Below are 17,850 nucleotides of genomic sequence, written 5' to 3'. Positions count from 1 at the left end.
CATAAAATATAAATTCCATACAGAATCATGTATTACCAAATACCAATATAATTCATCAATGTCAGAACAAGAAAAAGTACCAACAAACAATAAATATCACACACACACACACTATTATTGCATCAGTAGAGCATGCAAAACTTGCCTTTTCAACAGAAAATAATGTACCAAGGAAAAACTTTTGAGTGAAATTCATTTTCGTGGTTGTTACTTTAATTCTTCAGTGACATGTACAAAGAGATCTCAGATTGTGCAAGTAATATCATAACATCCTCTTTTATTTACAATGTACAAGCCTCCTTATGAACAAACAAAAGAAGACTTATCCATTTTCACAATTTTAATAAAATAACAAGCATTGCAAGGAAATTAAGAGGGCATAGCTTATGTCACATCACAAACAAAAATACAATTCAAGTTTTAACAAATCTTGTCAATGAGAAGTAATAGACCTGAAGAACTTCAAAAGCATGCCATGCAATCCCACCTGAAGTAACCAACAGCATACTTGAAATCCCAAGAGCTCCTAAACTTTCGAACTTTCCATGCCCTTGAACAAAAGGAAAGTAAGAAATGAGACTTCCAATATCTTATGGATGTGTGCATAGAAGTCAAATAATTAAACTTGGAAAATGGCTCGTCTAGTTCCAATTACAACAGAGGGACACTAATAGCTTGTCACAATGGTATGTCAAACATATCTTCTAGCTATCGCCTACCAGGGTTCACAATAAGTGCAAGTGTGATTTAGGACCTGTTTGGATACACATGACTAGTTACTAGTTGGGGCTAAAAATTAGTCCAAATTAGCTATGGTTGGCTAGCTATTTGGTTAACAACTAATTGAAGACTGCTAAAAAATTTGCCCACCTATTAGCTCTCTTGTTTGGATAAAAAATTTTAGCTATCTAGCAATTAGCTCTTGTATCCAAACAGGCCCTTACACACTGAATTTCCAGGATTTGATCTCATGATCTGTTGCTAAGCCTTAAGGATTGCTTTGCTAAACAGTTCCATCGCACCATTTGGAAAGGTAGTATCACTAGAACAGCATATACACATAATCATGTATAAATGCACACGCACAAACATGAAGGGGACCTGTCATGTTGAATCAAATGTAAAACCTGATATCTTGTAAAATCAAGGTGTGGGTCGTTCTGCAATCTTGCCAGCCAGACAGAATGGATCACGAGACTACATCTATCAGTGAATCAATGCTTCTCACAACAACCCATCACATATACCTTAATCAAAACTGTTGGATATAATATGGGCTTGGCCCACATAATATTTATTAAATCAAATAAAGCTCTATGGTACGTAACATTAAGTGTTGTATGGCTTAATACCATACGGGATTTTGACTGAACGCTGACTCAGCTTATATGATTGGAAATTATTCATCTAAATTGAGAAGCTGAGAAAAGGATAAAGGCATGCCACACGCGCGCGCGTCGCCGCCGACCGGGCCGTGGCCGAGGCAGGCGGGCGTGGCCAGTCTTTTGCCACTTAATCCACATAACAACGGGAGTTACTCCTCTTGATGGTGGAGGAGAACTGATGGCGGCAGTTACCGTCTTTTCCGCTTCCGTCTCCTGGGATTCTCCGCTGCCTCTCTCATTCCCGTCGCACCCATATATCCGAGTCCTCCATCAGTCCAGAAAAAGTCCTTCCGGCAACCACTCCCGAGAAAACCACAGTTCCTGGCTTCCCCGTCCCGTAACTCGCTTCCTGGCTTCCCCGTCCCGTAACTCTGCGCGGAGTAGCGGGAGAGCAGGTGCCTCCGGAACTCTCGTCCGCCTGAGAACCCTGCACGGGGTGCGCGGCGATTAGGTTTTTGGGGAGCGATCCGCGATTGCTCGTCCACGTATATCTTCTTCCCGGTGATTGCCTGCAGAACCATTCGTGGGACTGCACTGCGAACATCTTCCTGCGTCGACTTTGGTCCACGACTTCGAGCAACGCATTATGTCGACTAGTGCGAATGGAGCCTCCGATGCCCTCGGCATGGGACCCTCCGCTGGGTACAGTCTAATTTATGTACTTTGTGTTTTTACTGTATTCACCAGTATGTCATCTCTGCATGCTGTAGTGTTCATAAGAAATATAAACATGCATATATATATCGTCACAAACCTGCTGATGTTATTTATCTAGGATTAAACTGACAATGAAATTGCCTAAATTGCCTAACAAAAACTACCACCCTGATATAGCCAGCTAAGCCGCATATATATGAGGAACGGAGGAGGAAGAAATTTTGAGACTAGCCATAGGGATGTTCCTTGTCTCTGGGAGCCTTGGCCGCCCTGTACGACAGCAGAGCCACCCCGCTAAGCACCTGTGCAATCCCAAAACCCGCACAATTAGCAAACCTCCACGAAACATACAGCATCATGCACACGGGGCACCTCATTTTTCACACACATACTATGTCCGAGAGGGAGTGGGCGGCGTCGGCAGCGAATGGCGGTGCTGCCGGAGAGATAGCCTGTGACGGCCTTCCCCACGGTGAGTACGACGTCAGCGGCGAGTCCCAGCCGGAAGATCCTATCGGAACGTCTCGGCCTCGTCCTCCCCGCCGTGGTGGTGCGAGTGGCCCACGTGGCCGCGGGCGGGGACGAGCTAGTGGGGCCCGCAGCGTGGCTCCGCCGGCAAGGCGGGTGGGGCGAGCGCGCGGCGGGCGGAGGCTGCTGGGATCATGCCCCGGCGAGAGGCCGCGGCGCGGGCGGCGAGGCGTGCGAAGCGGAATCCCATCTTGTCAGGGAAAGGGAATGCCTGCTTCGGGTCGGAGCCTCCGGCGACCCGGCTGCGACCTGCGAGGCTGAGTCCGCCATTTCTGTTTAAAAAAAAAAAGAAATTTCGCTTGTAATAACGAGTCAAACATCCCTATATATATATATATATATATATATATATATATATATATATATATATATATATATATATATATATAATACTACTTTCTCCATAAAGAAATACAATTCAAAGAAGTCAAACAAATTTAAAATTAACAAAACCTATATAAAATACTAACATTTAAGATAATATCGAATAAGCATCATTATATTTATAACTGAAAATGAGATATTGGTAAGCTCATAGTATCAAGTATTTAGAGAATCTATAAAAGTTGTTGAAAGTGACAAGTAATATGAAAGAGAGGTTGGTATTTTTATAGTAAACATATTTATAGACATAAATGTTAAAGTTGTTTTTACGGACGTGGTCAAACTTAAAAAGATTTGTCTTATTTCAAACCCAGTCATGCACCAGTGTTGTCAACATGAGACGTACTCGGTAGAAGTCCCCAGCCATATGTCAACGTCTAAGGGACCAGTAGAGAAGGCCTTGATGGTGCACAGAACAGTGGGGGTAGAAGGTGCCGATGCAACCTGCTTTGGAGTAGACAAAGTTGGTGGAGAAAAGAGATGCGCTTGATAAAGAATAAGCAATGCAAGCAGACGCTCCTTCCCGAAGGCGAGCGGTCCGTGCGGACACGCCTGCTCGAAGGCAGCGGTCCAAACACGAGGCACGATGTCAGTATGTAGTAACGCTCGATGTCAGCGAGGGAGAACTCGTATAGCTTGGCAAAGGCCCCCTTGGCATGTCCTTAAATTCAGCTTAATCTATTTTTTTTATTTAAAACAGTGCTTCTTCTCATAGATTTCTTTAAATTAATTCATATTTTTTCAAAATTTCTCCAAACGAATGGAGCCAAAGAGTCAAAGACCACGTGCATACAGGTGGCATGCAAGAGGAGCAGAAAGATCGTCGATGCACTGGAGATGTAGCTCCAGGTGAACCAGGGATAGTATACTTGGGCCTTGTTTAGATGCAAAAAATTTAGCAAAATGGACACTGTAGTGTTTTCGTTGTTATTTAGCAATTAGTGTCCAATCATAGTCTAATTAGGCTTAAAAGATTCGTCTCGTGGATTTCGTCTAAACTGTGTAATTAGTTTTATTTTTTATTTATATTTAATGCTTCATGTATGCGTCCAAAGATTCGATGTGACGGGGAATATGAAAAATTTTGCAAAATTTTTGGGGAACTAAACTGGGCCTTGTATAGAAGATGAAGAGACTGCTCGCTATTGAAAAAGCTGACAGACACAGACATAACCAGATGATCCACCGGCCTCCACTGACCACGCTAGATCGTACGACTAGTTAGGAATATGCTGAAATATTCCCGTATGACACATCACTAGGTCAACAGTCGGACCATCATGAAATTGTATAAAAAAACATTACCGATGACTTAACCAGTGCAGGAGGTACTCCGGGCAAAGTTAGGAGCTTTGTTAAAAGTTTGGTATTTTAAACCTCATATTTGAACTATAATAATTCACGAAATTATTTAAAATTTCTGTGCGAGTGGTACCTATGATGAAAGTTTGATAACATGATATTATCGTCATAATTTGCTACATACCAATACCATTATGAGATGCCGTTGTTTGTCGTGGTCGTAGGACACCGTAGTGATTATAATATTATCTTTTACGATTTAATTATAGGTCTTGTTGGCTTGTCTTAAAAATAGCTTATTTGGCTTCTTTTTTCAGCTGAAACAGTGTTTTCCTCTCACAACAATTCAGCCGGAATATTGTTTTTTAGCCAGTTTCAGACCAGCGAACGGGGCCATAAGGAGCAAGAATATAGGGAATTGTCCGTTATGCTCTTGTCTTTCTCCTCTTGCTCCCTCGGGATGCTCTTTCATTCTTTCTTGCGCCTGTAGCACTCTCTTCGGTCGTATATTTCTCTCAGGCTGCATATGTATCAACCTCAATCCACATGTGTTGGAGTAGAATAAAATAAAATTTAGTTTAATTATACTATAATCCACTTCAACACATGTAGATTGAAATGAATATATGCGCATCCAAACAAGGTCTTATGTGTATGTCTTTGCATACACGTCCACGAAAGGACTGCTGATGCTCGCATCGGCTGCCGTCGTGGCTCAACCACTTACCACCGATGATACAAAGGTTGACCGGACGCTCCTATACACCGCTGCTCTCAACCTCTAACGGGAGCTGGTCCTCCTAGCCAGAGGAGCAGCTGCCCATTGATGACGAGTGCCCAATGGTAGGGCTTGTCGGTGAGCAGCGGGGTGTCATGGAGCTCCATCCTAAGCCCCATCCCTATAATCAAGCTCGTCAAAACAACCTAGCCACCCGGCGAAGCACCACCCCGATGAACCCAGCCCCAGATCGGTTAGACGATGGATCTAGACCACATGCTAGAACCTCAAGAGCTATTGTTTCAAAGAGAGAGACTCAAGAACTCAAGTTTAGCCCATAGGATCCTAAAAAGTCTATTTTGTTTTTTAATACATATGTTCGGCTATTGGTATTTGCAGCTACAGCTGTGAGACAGCTATAGTGAACAACAGTGACAAGTACAGCCACTGCCGCTGAAAAAAATATGGAACCAACTAGCTAGGCAGCAATAGCATGTTTATCCGATGTCACACATCAAAATATCATGAAATTGCCTAAAACATTGTACATAAAATAACTACTCCTATTCCCAATTATAAGATATTTTTTACTTTCCTAGATACATACTTTATGCACGGTGCATAACAAATACTCTATAAAAAGCCAAACGTCTTATAATTTGAAACGAACGGAGAAGTTTAGAAGCTACTCCATGCAGGTTGACAAGACTAAACACAACTGCAAAACCGTGGTGAAAATTTAGTAGTTTGAATGTTTAACCCTGTGGTTAAAAATTTCGGTCTAACTATTGTTCAGATGTTACCAACAGAGATTATTGTACTAACAATTCTCCAAGCTAGAATTCAGTACTGTAATCAGCTTTCAGTGCCTTTTTATCTTGTTCTACATGAGCTTAACTGTTACTCTTCCTAACCCACAATATACAGGTAAAGTCAATGTGTAACCCAATAAGAATTAGAATGTGTTCCTTTCATATGACACAATATAATACATGTACAATCACTATATCTACTTCCGCGTCGGCTTCAATCCTCTGAATGGCATGTTACAATTTCACGAGGCCCCCAGAATCTCAACAGCAAGATACCTTCCGTTTGTTTACTCTTGCCAAGTTCTCTGAAACCGCCCTAGTCAAATTTTGATCCTCAAAACTTGCATCAAGATTGAACCTGAGAGAAATGTCCATGACACTGATTAGAAGCTAGAGAGACTACCTAAAGTCTTTAGGTTATATCATACCCAACAGTTCGCAAAACATAAGATAATAACGATCCAGTGTCAATTCAACAGTCAGTGAATGGGAAATGTAAGAACGGGCATCAGTGGACGTACTTGGGATCAAGGGTTATTCTCTGAATTTCTCTAACAGCAGAACTTGCTGCATATAAGGAGATCTTTTTTACCTGTATCGTTAATGGAAAAAGGTTTTCATTTTCGTTCTCAATAATTAGTATATATTAAGTTACTGTTCGCAAGACCACAACATACCTCAAGCATCTTCAATTTTGCAAGATGACCATTTGGCAGGCAACGGATCTCTTGGGCCAGCAGGACTGACTCTGGCAAACTCTCCGGTGACAAAAAATTGAGAGCCAATTGAACCGTGGACTGATCATGTCAATATAACAGAAAACAAATGTAAACTATATCCGCAAAAAAAGTATTCAATTGTTCAAACAATCACAGAAGCATAGAAGATAATATCATTTTCAACAAATCAAAGCATAACAACCACATTCAGTATAGATAGTACATAACTAGTTCAAATTATCAGAAGTAATAAAGAAGATAATATCAGAGATAGAGGAACAAAATTCTTTAGAGCAGCTAAAATTCTACTCCAAGTAAGCACAACAAATAAGAACAAGCAAGTCAAATTCAACACGTAGTCTGACTGCAACAGTTGGAAACAGAAACTTAGTCTGACTGAAAACACAGTTTCAACATGATTCCGTGCAGTAACCTCTCTTGCTTTATTTCTGAGCACTGCTGCTACTAATGCTTCTTTCTTTTTTCCAAGCTCTCTAGTATGTTCGCATGTAAATCACTATATTCATAGCCTAAATTCAAAAGAAAAAATATATAAAAGTCCTACCATTTCATTATGTTCTAGAGTGACTACCATACGGGCATAAGAATATGCAAATTCAAGAAACATTTTAGAAAAGCTTTGCTCATTGAAAATGATGGTCTGAGCATACAAGCAGTGTGCTAACACAAGTAATTCATGGAACCCCAAGGTCATTTTATCCCTAATAGTTAAGGTTGAACATTCAGACACCACTTCTCACAAAAATAAGAACAGAAACTTTGAGCACGACAAAGGGTAAATATGAGGACGAGATGCATCACCTGGAGGTTTTTCAATTGGAAAGGACAGCCAGCTGGAATGAAAACAGCCTCACCAATATGTTGGTGGAATGTGTAGGGTTCAATTCCTGCAAGAACATCTCAATGAAACTTGCAGAAGTAAATGATGTGATGGGTCTCAATAACAAAAGTTAACTCATAAGGCTACTCCTACTGTGTAACATCATGTACATTAATTAGGTGCTACAATATGATTTTTTTCTGACTTGGCAGTAAATTAACGAGAGGAAAATTATATCTACATCACCATACTGCTTGGGTTATTGAGACATTTGAAAATATAGTGCAATCATCTGCTGAGAAATTTGAAAATATGCCACTTCAAATTTTACAACTGAACAATGTGCCACCGTAAACCTTTGGTTTCAACAATTTTCCACGGTAAACTTCGGCTCAACAATTTGCCACTAAAAATGACATGGTCAGAATCAGCCTATGTAAAATGACCCGTACACCCATGTAGTTTCTTAGCCAGTGGCAATGACCAGCATCAGCACAGCGACGACGATGGCAGCTGTGGCATGCGGCTCACTGTGGAGGAAAAGACGGGCAGAGGGAAGAACAGGGAGCAACCTGCAATGCTATGGGTTACCAGCCATGGATGAGAGGAATTGAACCTTGGCTCGCCAGAGATGACGAAGCAAATGTAGCAGAGCATCTGGCTCCCATGACCAAAGTTGGGGAAGGCGCAACACCGAAGATTGGTTGGCGTGGAGACAGTGGGATCCACTGTGGAAATGGCCAAGGAGGTCACTGTTGCTCTCCTTGACCAGTAAGAGCTGCTGGCTGGCGACGAACGCAGCCTCAGGAATGGTGGCCCAGTTGAGAGGGAGCCAAGTCAGGTGTTTCAGTCAGACAGCAGGGGGCACAAGAGCCACATGGAGTGACCATGTAAAAGAAACTCAAAACCTGGAAACTTATTGAAGCCTAAAGTTCGGAGTGGCAAATTGTCAAATTTCTCTCATCTTGCTGTAGTTTGCAAAGCATATCGTAGGCTCAATTAGAGAAGATGAAGTACTACATGAAATAAGATGCAATGGTGCAAACAGCAGTCAAACATTTGGAAGTGAAAACTAGTAATCCTCTCTCTGGTACTTAGTACTTACCATATTGATCCTTCAACATCTTCTTATGATAATCGTTAAGGTACACAGTTTGATCATAAATCGGATACTTAACCTGCATCAAAAGTATAGTAACATTAAACACCTTTGAGAATTTATTTTTAAGACTATAATTTGACATAGGGAAGGAGTCATTACAGAAGATACTGCTTGACATCTAGCTGCAAATTCTTCCCGATGAACAGCTAGATATTCATTAAGCTTTGGAAGATCCTGCCTGCGGAATACATCCCAGACAGCACCAGCCTGGGATCCTTCTGAACTATTAGTTTTTGGCTCCTCGACGTGTGAAATTGAATGTTTGTGCGCTTGCTCCCCCATATCCAGATTCAAATTTTGAACAGGAGTGTGAGCATTTGCATGCACACTAGTTCCATTAGCAATCCTTTCAGATACATCAGACTGTACCCTCTTGGGACATTGGTAATGCACTTCAGTTGCATGCATTAACATGTGAACCTACAAGAGGAAACAGATAGCATTAGCCATCTGATGTTTTTAACTTTTGTCATTAATAATACTCAAGTTACTCAGCCGACCTTCATGAAAAACAAATGCTCAAATCTAACCAGAACTTTCAAATGAAAACTGAGTAAGACCAAACTTACCACATCGCTCATGTTAATCATTAGATTTGTCACTGAATCACCTTTACCAAGTTCTTGGTGACTTCCATATGCAATTAGCAGCTTCATCCCTACTTCAGGCTGTAAGGCATCTGGGGGTAACTTGGCAGCAAGGTTTAGGAGACCCCATCTAGGATGAATAAAATCAACAAGAGGAAAGTTCGACAATAAATTCTGGCCTTTGGCACAACAGAAACGCCTCCAAGACACTGGGTCGGGGCCACTCTTTCAATTTCAAGCATCAACAAGTGGCCATCTCCTCCTTTGCTGCCATCTGAGTATCCTTTGATAAACTGTTTGAGCTTGATATCTACCTGAGCAGATGAAACAAGATAGGATATATCATTTTGAAGATAGCGGTACAACAAATATTTTCTACATACAGAAGCTTGGAATTCTTTACTTCCACAATTTTTTCACTTCTCCAAAATACCACTTGTAGTACAAGTAGTGGATGGTCAAAAACTCAAAATAAGAAAAGGTGCCAAGGTGGTATTACACAATGATCATGTATTCTTTTTAGCAAAATATACTTCTAAGATCTAACAGTGGTGTGTTAAACTAAATGAGAACAGTAATAGCAGTGTAACTAATAGCATGGCACCTGGGAATCCCTAAGAAAAAGTCACAACAATTTCCAACAGACAGCAATGTTTTATTCAGAAATATAAAGCAGCAACTAGCACTTCTTTATCACCTCTGATTGGTTCGAGCAGTCCACAGCCTTGACTATGACATCTTCATCCATTTCTTCATCCATGATCTCCTGGATACCTCTCCAAATACTCAAGGGATCCCAGCTTGATGATAGAGAAGGCTCAAATGCTTTCCTGATAATAATAGGCTCCGCAGTTTATCCAATGCTTACGAAAGTGAATGATGCCTTCGTATTTTAAGGTCCTCCAATACAGGAGAGTACACACAATTCCTACCAATCCCATCACTGTTTGAGCATTTTGAGAGACCGAGGTTTCGCTGACCAGTAAACTCCAATCTTCTGCCATCACTGCAAGACAAACATCCATCCTCCAAATCATGTACTTTGCAACCATTGACCATTTCTTCAGAACTTTTTACAAGTTTAGCAATCCAATTTATTTTGAATATCCGCCTTAATACCAACTTTGAGGAGCCACAACCACCAGCCTCGTGAGGTCCACAAGTGATGCTGCCATCATTGTTGACTCTCCATGTAGGGAATAAAGATCTAATGTCAATATTATTTATATCTATTGGCCAAGATAATGACTTGTCATTTACACTCTCTGCAGATGGTTCCAATCTTGCTCTTTTATTAAAAGAATCTCTACCTTTATCTTCAACATGACCTTCAGTATATTCTCCTCGTGCAACATTGGCCCAAGAATGACGTATATCACGACAGCAATCAAGGCATAAGTCACACAAGCATCTTGGGCAGTATCGGTGATAATCAAACACTGGCACTTTGCAAAAGTCACTGCAACAACAACAACAACAACAACAACAACAAAGCCTTTAAGTCCCAAACAAGTTGAGGTAGGCTAGAGTTGAAACCCAGCAGAAGCAATCAAGGTTCAGGCACGTGAATAGCTGTTTTCCAAGCACTCCTATAGTCCTATCTAAGGCAAAAGTCACTGCAAATAATGAAAAGTTTTAAGGCTCCATTATAGCCTAATTTATCTAGTTAGAATGAGAAAAAGGTTCCAACGATGAAGAAAGAAGAAACAGATAAAATGGCACAAAGCCATACCAGCACATCTGCTCATCAGAAGTTATCTTTGCTCTGAGGATATCTGTCTTTGGTCCTATCAATAATAGCATCAGAGTGAATGCTAAATTTCAGATGAGAAAAGCACAATAGAAGATAAGAGGGGAAGTGGAGCACCAGAAGATCTTGTTTCAACACCTATTTCAAAGCATTGGTCAGAATAAATCCCCTTCAGTACTGGAAGAACATAAACCAAAAGGCAATGAAGATATTTCAACTTATCAACAACTGATATTTCTTGCACCCTAGCCTTTAAAAGATTAAAAAAAATGTTAGATTTTGGACAAGTACCAAATAAACTCAAACATATGGATAATTAATGGAAGAAAACTAATAGATATTGCACACCTTTATTAAGTTGTCTCCTTGTAAGCAAACTTTGCAATTACAAATGCCACGGCATGCTGGACAAATATTTCGAACATCATCAATCGGAATGTCAGAGTACCTGCATTGTGTTTGTGTTCACCTTAGTCCAAACAATAAAGGCAAAGAGTCTCCAAAATATAGTTGGACGACAAGCTTGTATTGCAGTATATTTTAGAAGAATCAGAAAAGAGTTTTTTTTCCAACAATTTTAGTCATGCCTTCTCATGATCAATCTAAACTGTCTAAAGTTACTAAGAAATAATCAGGAAAAGAACATCGACAAGGAACCATATAAAAGCCTTGCAATTTTGCACCACAAGGCCATATTCAACTCTAAGTTATAAACAAAAGAAGTTCTTGTGTTCATCCTGGTTCTGTTTCCGTCCAAACAACATACAACTCTATGACTCAAAAGTCATACTACTTTATGAGAAGATGATGGCTGTTGCACCTGAAGAAGTGAGTTGTTGCTTTTGCATCTGCCGATTTGGAATGAGGTAACAGCAAATTTTGCCTTTAAGAGGCCAACCCAGAGGCTATGCTACTGAAATGAATAAGACAATTAGTAGTCAAATATCCTTGCATTCTGACCATCCATTGCAATAAGAATGCCCCAAAACAGTTCATGTTGTTTGGAACTTTCATACGAAGGTGGTTTGGGCAAAACCCAACAGTAATTATCAATTTGACAAGGAAAAACTTATTTCAGTATGGACATACAGATCAGGTGCACATCTAGCGGACACTGTTGCACTAACAAAAATATAAAATGGCCAAGCCCAAAGCCTAAGGGACTTTGTAATATGCATTAGTTCACTGTGAGCTCTAATCTGTAATTGCTTCTCTGATACACCCTGGCCCAACATACCATCTGGAGATGCAGCCGGCACAGTACCCTCTCCTGTCACAGCTGGTACACCAAATGACACCCCCAGCCTTCCGGCACTGGTGGCAACTCCTTATCCCTGCAGCGCCGCCGCCAGGCAACCATACTGGGCCTCTGCCGACCAGCCCCTGCAACCATCGGCGCGCAATCAACGCAAGCTCAGTAGCACAGGAACCCAATTGAGCACGTGGCCATAGGACGAAGGCAGTGCGCCCAGCTACGGAGGGCAGGCAGGCGAACTCACCGCCGCGGTGCTCGCACCAGCCGCATTGCCCCGGGGCAGCCCTTCGTAGGCGGTCCCCCTCCGCGCGGGCGCCGGCACCGGTTCAGCCACGTACACCGCCTCCCCGGCGACCCTGCCGTAGAGGGGCCTCGCGACCGCCATGGGCGGGTCCTCGTCGGCGGTGCGGAGGCGAGCGGCGGCGGCGGAGGAGGAGGAGGAGAACGGGAAGGCGGGCGCGGGGGAGGAGGAGGCTGAGGAGCGGCGGAGCGAGGCGCGGAGCGCGGAGGAGGCGGAGCGCTTCTTGGCCTGGACGTAGTGCTTCTCGCAGACGGTCTTGTCGGGCATGGAGGGCGCGCTGCAGCGCCACTGCTTGCCGTCGGAGCGCTTGCAGCAGAGGTCCTCCGGCACGGCCGCCATCCCCGCCGCCGCCGACGCCGCGCCGGGTCACCGCGGCGCCACCACCGCGGCGGAGGGGATCTAGGGTTTGGGGGGTTCGGAAAGCGGGGAGGAGGGGGCAGAGCGAACAACGGTGGCGGCGGCGGCGGCGGTGGTGGTCGGGTTTAAGTGGTAGTTGGGCTTGCTCCTTGGTGGTCTGTAATTTGGGGAGGGAGCCGTGTGTGCGGCGCTGGCGCAGGGGTGGGCTGCGCTGCAAGTCTCCATCCATCTCCCCTCCCCGAGACCCCGAGACCCTCCACCTCTCTCTCCTCTTCCTGCCGTGCAGCTCGTGCGTGAGTGCACTGCAGAGGGGGAGAGCGATGGAGGGGGGAGGGAAAGCCGACGTGCGAGCGGCGGGAAGTTACCGGCGTGTCCATGGTGATGCCGTGTGGGTGCCGCAGAGGAGGAAGGGTGGTTTGGGGAATTGGGAAGGCGCCCTAGTTGCATCGTGATGAGGCGGGACCCGCGGGGGAGACGAGACGATAGCAGCCGCAGCGCTTGCTTTGCTGCAAGACAGGCGGCACCTGGGTCTCGCGACTTTTGGGTTTGTGGGCAGCGTGCTGACTGCTGACCTCAAACTCTAAAAAAAAGTTGCTACAGTACCTGCCATATCGAATGTTTGCGGCACATGCATGGAGCATTAAATGTAGACGAAAAGAAAAACTAATTGCACAGTTTGGTGGGAAATTGCGAGACGAACGTTTTAAGCCTAATTAGTCAATGTTTGGACACTATTTGCCAAATAAAAACGAAGGTGCTACAGTAGCCCCAAAATCCAAATTTCGCGAACTAAACGAGGGCGAAAGGGAAGAGAGCCAGCAAGAAATGGCATCCGCACCTTGTTTAGATTGGGGTTAGAAATCAGTATTTGGCATTGTAGCACTTTCGTTTGTATTTGATAATTATTGTTCAACCATGACCTAACTAGGCTCAAAAGATTCGTCTCATAATTTACAATCAAACTGTGTAATTAGTTATTTTTTTTATCTACATTTAATACTCTATGCATATATCCAAAAAATTTAATGTGACGAAGAAAGTGTAAAAAAACTTACGATCTAAATAAGGCCCTGATGATGATTGATGAGCGAACGTGGCAGATGCAGGCACCAGACAGAGTCCGGCCTCCGGCACTCCGGGCGCTGGGCACCCGGACCGGTTCACCATTGAACGAAAACAAAAAAAACTGACAGCTTTACTGGTTCAGTTAAGAATTAAGATGCAATTGTGCTGTTGCGAACCAGTGGAACGAGCAAATTCTTTCTTCGAACCAGCGATCAATCATGTTCGTTTCGCTGAAATTTAGCTTATGCTGATTTATTCTAAGAGAAAAATACTATTCGTTCGCCGAAAAATACTACTAAAGTAGTTCAAGCGAACATAGCCTAGTTTGGGACTTTGGCTTTGACGCCACCACCCTGAGCGCTAGAGAGAGCCGAGCCCAGAAAAAATAACCTCCACTTTCATTTTTCTAGGGCGAGGCCCTCAGTTGCTTTAAGCAGCGTGCGGTCTAGTTAGGCCTCAAACACGGTGTGTTGCGGTTGACGAGCCATGTATCGATCCTCGTTCAAACAAACAAACACGCCCTTATTGATGTCACTAATGTTAAAAAAACATGGCCAGGCCAGTCTCAATGATATTTACCTTGGTGTTTCATTCTCAACAAATAAGATATCATGCATGTAAACAAATATAGTGATATAGCAGGGTATTTATGACGAAGGAGAAGAAACTCACTCTATCCTGATGAAATGAGGACTACCCAATTACCCATCTTATCATATGAATCATGCCTCCAAAAGCTGGCCAGCTAGTGTGCCATGTCACGTGCTTTTTCCGGACGCGCGCAGTCGGGCCGGATCGGACTGCCGCGGTCTTTAAAAAAAAACTCTAACTTATCGAATCGACCCGTAGTCCAGCCCTTCACTTCTGTTGCGCCGCGCATCTCCCTCCTGCTCGTCCCTCGCTCCTCCCTTCGCCTAAACTAACTCTAGCGGCGGCGCGAGCAGGAGCGCGAGGCGGCGACGTCAGCAGCAGCGCGCGCAGGCCGCGGTGGCGACGGCGCTCACGCAGGATCTCGCGAGGCGGCGGCCCAAGCGCAAGGCGGCGACGCGAGGCACGACGGCGGGCAGCAGCACAAGGAGCAGCGCGGGCGACGGCGGCGGCGTGTGCGCTTGGCAGAGGTAGCCCGTAGATGAGCTCGGTAGAGGCGATGCCTGTCGACGACGGTGAATCCGTACACGACGACGCTCGGCCTCATGCCAGACCCGGTGGCTTGCTTGCATGATCTCCGCAGCAGGCAGCTCTGTGGTCGCCGACTCGCCGTCATGCACCATGGTCTCCGCCATCCACCACCCAGTGCTACCGCCAAAGCCGCGGCCCAGCACCCTCTCGTCTCCTTCCTCGGCGCGCTCCCCTCTCCATCTCGGCCTTGAGCACACTCTCGACGCCCAAGTTCCGGCCCCATGTCCTGTCCTGTGCAATACATGTGTTCGACAAAATGCCTAAAAGAGGCAACAACGCAAGCCAGTACTCCCGTCAGATGAAGACTGATGTTATTGTAGGTCGCCTTGCCTATAAACAGTGTGGATGATGAAAGCAAGATACTTTAGATACAAACTCCAACTGCTACACGATGGATCATGGTAAGTACAATAAATTACTTATTCCCTGCTCGGCTGCTCTCCTTTTCATTTGATTGTAATCATTATCAAATATCATGCCTAAGAGAATGCTCATGCCTAAGTCATGAAGCCAGCAAAGGTTGTAATTAAGTGCCAAAAAAGACAGTGAGAGCATGCTTCACGTAAATTGTCGTATAGTACTGTATTTTAAAATTTAACTGACATTTGCAACATCTATAAGTGAGATCATGACTCTGATGTACTCTTGTGATTCTGGTAGGTACTACATGGAATAATTTGAAATTGATATACAATATATTCGTTGATGCGCCAAAATTTTAAACCCAATTAGAAAGTTAGCAGTGCATATGTTTCTCTCTTCATATAAACTAGCCAACTAATTTTATGTGAAAGCATTTACATTTGAGGCTAGCAAACATTGGCTCACCAATCGATAAAACTATTACGTTAACTAAGCAGTCTTTTCTTTGGGGAATTGTAAAGCAGAGCAAACTTAAAACACACACTTTTAATCATGCAGTGTTTTCTATCTTCGTTCTTGCCAGTTCATAGCGTTTCAATATAAATTCAGTACAATTCAGTTTTGAGTCCTGCTATATATGGGTTCCGTAGCTAATAGGAGCAGAGTTACAAGGCAACATGAAGTTAGTATTGATCCTACTAATTAGTATACTTTATCTAGCCTTTTCTTAACAATGAATAATATATTCGATACCTCCTCTGATCACAAGCTAAACGTAGGTCAAGTCTCTTCTACAGATATCTGCATGATTCTCCTAAATATGTCAATTGATCAATATGCTCTATTCATGTATTCAATCTTTGATTAATATTATGCCATGTCTCCATTGTTGGTAAAGGTTACAGAAACAAACATTTTTATTTTTTTTATAATTTCTTTCATTTCAAAGATTACTACTCTGGAATAATTTAATGAAATCTACAACTTGATATAATCACGCTGCATGAATAATCCAAGCGGTACTTTACATTCAGGAGTCTTGCCTTCTTTTTCTGTATGTTTTTCATACAAGCAATGTTGTTCTTGGATTATCACATTACCTGCTGGATCTTGGGAGTATAGTTTCACTCGCCATCTTGCTCCAATTTATGGTTTGTACCGCTATCAACTATGAGAGAATACTTTCCTGTGCTTTATAAAATGGCAAAACTTTATTTTGAGACCTCAGCACCTGATCTTCCATATTCTTTAAGCATTTTAAATTGAGCTTGCTGATGACGAGAGTATGTCTATTGTACCTGGTGTGGCTGGAGCAAATTACAAGGGCACGCTCATTAGTTGTGTGTGTCATGAATCATCTTAGAATTACCTATTCTAATAGTCTTTGCCTTAGACCATGAGACATGAAGACTCAGTTTGGTAATTGTTTTTAATCACCTCCAGTTATAATTTTATCTCCTCAATTTTGACTGAACAAAACATTTTCAACAGTGACAAAAGAGAAGTGGTAGATTATCCTGGGGATACTAAGATACAATGTGTTGTGCTTCCATACTCTTCGACAAGACAGGTAAATTTTAGCATACACGAAGACATGGAGTTGCTGCTGAAGAAACAACACAAGGTCGAACCCTTGCATCAGAGATCTTCCTAGCCACATTAGCTGCGTTGCCTTCAGCTTCAAATATACGTTTATTGTCTACTGAAAAACAACGTAGCCTATTAGAAATCTACTAGCTAGAACTGAATCCTGAAAAACATCACATATATCATACTGTGCATTTGTCCAAGGAGCATTGCCTTGCATACACTAGGACCATTGTAAGAGATGTCTACAGATAATCTTCTCCAAACTTCTCTGCCTTCAAATAATTTACAAGACTACTTGGACTACTTGCTTCTGATCTTGAAGCTTGTTTCCAGAATGAGTGATAACAAGGGGATTGAATTCAGAAATTCCTAGAGACATAAGTAATATATATAGAGGGGCTAGTTGCCTACTGCAAGGGCGCGGCTTTGCCGCGCCTGTCTTTCTAGTGTCTTGGAAACAAGTGACATTGCACTTTGCCGCGCCTGTCTTTCTAGTGTCTTGGAAACAAGTGACAATGCACTGACGGAGCCTCGTTTCATCCTCATGTGGGTGAGGTGACCCCATCCGTCCCTCTGCCACATTAGTCGACTCCCGCTAACCTCCAATTCCTACCGCACCCACCATAGGACAAAATCGCAACACCACAAAACATGTCTAGGTGGCTTTGCCGATCCTAGGACAACCTCGTTGTTCCCTTGCCTGACGGGTGTTTTTTAGGAGGTGTTCAGGAGTCTACCAGGCGAAGTACGAGCGTCGAATCGGCCTAACCAGCTTGCTGGTCGATCTTGCTCATTACTGCGTTCTTGTTGCGATCTCGGATGTGCTTGCTTTTGCTAATGCGTGACCCAATCCGCCGCCAACGCTTACTTGACTTTGTTTAGATGTGCATGTATT

The 17,850-nt window shown here is 43.3% G+C and overlaps 2 pseudogenes; both read right to left on the bottom strand.

Annotated features, from left to right (window-relative positions):
- LOC136543153 (metal tolerance protein 2-like) overlaps positions 1-2,882 on the bottom strand; it is a 44,316-nt pseudogene extending 41,434 nt beyond the window's left edge.
- Positions 2,883-5,738: 2,856 nt separating this feature from the next.
- LOC136543142 (E3 ubiquitin-protein ligase JMJ24-like) lies at positions 5,739-13,119 on the bottom strand (annotated as a pseudogene).
- Between the last annotated feature and the right edge of the window lie 4,731 nt (positions 13,120-17,850).

Source organism: Miscanthus floridulus, chromosome 1 (assembly GCF_019320115.1).
Source record: "Miscanthus floridulus cultivar M001 chromosome 1, ASM1932011v1, whole genome shotgun sequence".
Taxonomy (NCBI): Eukaryota; Viridiplantae; Streptophyta; class Magnoliopsida; order Poales; family Poaceae; genus Miscanthus; species Miscanthus floridulus.
The sequence above is the reverse complement of the archived record's forward strand: the minus strand, read 5'-3'. Positions and strand labels throughout refer to the sequence as shown.